The following is a 3,988-nucleotide window of genomic DNA, read 5'->3' as shown; positions in this document are numbered from 1 at the left end:
TATTTTATGTTGACATATTTTGTCGACTTAAAATTGTTGAACAAAGACATCTGTAACTAAACACATGTATAATTTGTCATTCCTTGATCTTAATAGTAAAGCAACCCCTCATTTTGTATTATTCGGCAGCTCTGAGCGGAGTATAACTACCAGGTTAAGATCTATATGTGCCTCTTGCACTTTACTATTAAGGACCTTGGTTCCTTATAAATCACAAATGGTTCAAGGTGAGAGGCATGGAGATCCTGAGAGCTAAAATGCAAGGAGGAAAATTAGTTTCATTTTGCACTAGAGGTTTAATAGACAGTTATGCCATCAATCTAAGAGATCCATGCACAGACAAAGATATACCAGAAATGTTTGAGAATAGCAGCAAAGCTATTTCTTCTTCCTAGATGTGTGCGTGTGTATAAAACTACATATCAGGCAGACTATATATTCTGCCTGACAAGTAGTTGCTGCCACCAGTAAACTAGCAACAATCAGATGCAAGAGTAGTGTGTCACTACTATTAATTAAGCACTGTAAATACTATTGATAGGGTGAAGACAACAATAGTGCTTGGCTATGGAGGTACTAAGAGGCTATCATGGGGTTTTTCATTTTTTGCATTTCCCCCCCCTAATAAGTTAGTTTTTCATCTGCGTATATAATATATCATTACCTGCAGCAAGACTTCAGGACTGAGTAGGCTACAGGTGGGATTTCACCAGTGTGAAAAAACCAAAAAAGTCATGTACATATGATAAGTTGAATTCACAAGATAAGTTTCTAATAGACCATAGTTGAAAAAACCATCCCTTTTATCCTCACAACAACATTTCAGGTAGTTAAATCTAATGAAACAAACAAACAAAAATCCTTCCAATAGCACCTTAGCGACCAACTAAGTTTGATATTGATATGAGCTTTCGTGTGCATGCACACTTCTTCAGATACCTGCACATGAAAGCTCATACCAATAACAAACTTAGTTGGTCTCTAAGGTGCTACTAGAAGGATTTTTTTTTATTCAGTTTCAACTATGGCAGACCAACATGGCTACCTACCTGTAATTAAATCTAATGAGATTGACAATCCAAAGGCCACCCAGTAAACTGTTTGCCTGAGATTTGAAACCTGCATTTCCCTGGTCTTTGTGCAATACACCACACACACTGGCTGCTAGTGTAAACTTGAAAGTACTTGGCTTCTGACTGAGTCGACCTCACCACCTTGGGTGGAATTCAGCATAGTGCTAAGGAGATCTTTCCATCAGTGCAATCATTTCTGCTTGACCCATGGAACATACCCCCTTTCCTCCCCCCATGCTGTGTTCTGGGGGTTCTCTCAATCCTCTGGAACAGATTTTGGGCAGGCACTGGAGAGGGGAGGAAGAGAAAGCCCTGTTGCACTAGTGGGAGTCTTTATGCTGGCTTCCTCTAGTGGAACTTGATAATTATTATTATTATTATTATTATTATTATTATTATTATTATTTTATTTATACCTGCCCATCTGGCTGGGTTTACCCAGCCACTCTGGGAGGCTTCCAACAGAACACTAAAATGCAATAATCTGTTAAACATTAAAAGCCTCCCTAAACAGGACTGCCTTCAGATGTCTTCTAAAGGTCTGGTAGTTGTTGTTTTCTTTGACATCTGGTGGGAGGACGTTCCACAGGGTGGGTGCCACTACCGAGAAGGCCCTTCGCCTGCTTCCCTGTAACTTGGCTTCTCGTAGTGAGGGAACTGCCAGAAGGCCCTCGGCACTGGACCTCAGTGTCCGGGCAGAATGATGGGGGTGGAGAATGATGGGGGTGTTAGTTGAATCTAGCCCAGATCGAGCCTTCCAACATTCATTGAAAATGATTGTTATTTTTAGAATTGTACACTCTTGAATTCACCTGATAAATGCAATAGGTATCCAATAAAAAATATGTGGACCAATTTTGGACAGTAGTGAACAAGAGGCAGAATTGAGGTAAACATATAGCAGAAGTAACGAGTACTTTCCACTGTCCCTTTCAGGGGTGCCAATTTGAATAAAATATTGTGGGGGCCCAGGTAATTTGAATAAAATATTGTGGGGACCCCACATAATCGATCACATGACGGAGTTCACACACAAACACCATTTTAATGGGAATCCCCATCAACTTTGTGAGGGGCCAAAGCCCCCATGGCCCCTAGGAGTTGGCTCCTATGGTCCCTTTAGTGAAGTATGTTTGTTCTTTGTTTCCTAGTGATATAGCTATTTTGCCCCATGATGCTTCAGTTGAGAGTTTCCTCTCATCAAGTGGACAGTTTCCTTTAGTTCTTTGGCTGTGAAGAGCAAGGCACACCACCAGATGATTGTGGGATAGTGGCAGCTAGACTTAGAAAATTCCTTGGAGGGATGATGAGAGCAGGAGGCAGGAATGAATGTTCCAAGGAGGCAATTAGCAGGATGTATGACCAGCAGAGGGAGCAGACACACTGCCGCCACATGTTTTACTAAAAGATTCGAAAGCTGGGGAGGTTGGGGGCGAAGATGTATAAACATAACTTCAGGGAGTCTGCACTGCTTACAGTTGTTAACCTGAATAGCTAAATTTAAATTACTTTAAAATGTACCGACTAATAATCACTTCTAAATTGCCATTTCATAAATGTTTCCATTTTAAAAGAAGGCGGCTAGAAGTTTGCTGTCAACTTTTTTACCCCTTTTGCTAGTGAAGTGTCCATTAAACTAATCAGGTTTTCTTTAAAAAAAAAAAATTAACAGAAACTGCCGTCTTAGAACTATCCTGTTGAGTGGGTGTTGGTGTTTGTAACAATAACGTTGTTTTCATAATATGTGATGGCAGATTAGCACGCTTCTCTGCAGTGTTGTTAACAGTTGTAATTAAGGAATAAACAGTAAAGGGTGTCAGTCCGATGACAATTTCATCTATAGTGTCACAATACAAAATGTCACAAAATATTACTGTTATATAACTACAAAAATATCAAATTAGGCTTTCGTCTTAGAAGCAGAGAGGTTGTTTTTTAAAAAAAGAAAGAAAGAAAGAAACAACAACACACAGAAAACAAAACCTGGCATAGAGACCATCGCAATTTTATACCTACTCAGTGTTCTGTCATGAAGACAAGTTGGTAATGTTTTCTTCTGTAAAATTTGGTTCTTTGCCATGCAGTTGAATTAAGAGAAAATATAAAGAGCTGATCCACAGCTTGGGTTTTACGAACACCACTGCATGTAGGAGGATAGAGACGATGCAACAATTACAGCTTGTTATGAAAGATTTCTCAAAAATACATAAACTAGACTTCCATGTGTATCTTCAGACAATTTCCGCAAGCCTTCCCTAAAATATGTTTTAAAAATTAATTCACTCTAATTCAGGAGAAAATGAAAAGAACTGAGAGTATAGTTGGAACTAATTCCATGGTTCTCAAAAGGGTGAGATGGGTTTCTCTTGGGAGGGACAGTCAGTCACTAGGGGAAGCGTGTGAAGGTTGGAAAAGTGTGTGGAAGGGAATAGAAGCAAAGAAGGGAAAAGGCAACAAGTAAGAAATATTCCTACTTTCGAAGGCACACTAAAAAATAATAATCTGAAATTTATAGGCTGCCCTTTGGCCCCCCAAAATGCTGCTAATAACTTTTTCATATTGCACCTTCTACATATAGTCAGGTGTTTAAAAGGTAAAGGGACCCCTGACCGTTAGGTCCAGTCGCGGACAACTCTGGGGTTGCGGCGCACATCTCGCTTTACTGGCCCTCTGCGCGCCCTTCCAGTGCTCCCGGGACGGGAGGCGAGGGCAGCCAGCTCGCAGCCCGCCCGGGAGTGGCATGGGCGGCAGCGGCTGCGCTGGTGGTGCGTGAGCGCCCAGCCACCAGCCCGCCCGTGGGGGCAGGAGCGGGTTGGGGAGGGGCGCCCGGTATGCCGGCCGGCTCGCAGGGGCGCCCCTGGGGCGGCGGCGCCCTGGCGCGGTGCGCCACTAGCCCCTATAGATGAGACGGCCCT

The sequence above is a fragment of the Lacerta agilis genome, chromosome 2 (assembly GCF_009819535.1).
Source record: "Lacerta agilis isolate rLacAgi1 chromosome 2, rLacAgi1.pri, whole genome shotgun sequence".
Classification (NCBI taxonomy): domain Eukaryota; kingdom Metazoa; phylum Chordata; class Lepidosauria; order Squamata; family Lacertidae; genus Lacerta; species Lacerta agilis.
Note: the sequence above shows the minus strand (reverse complement) of the source record.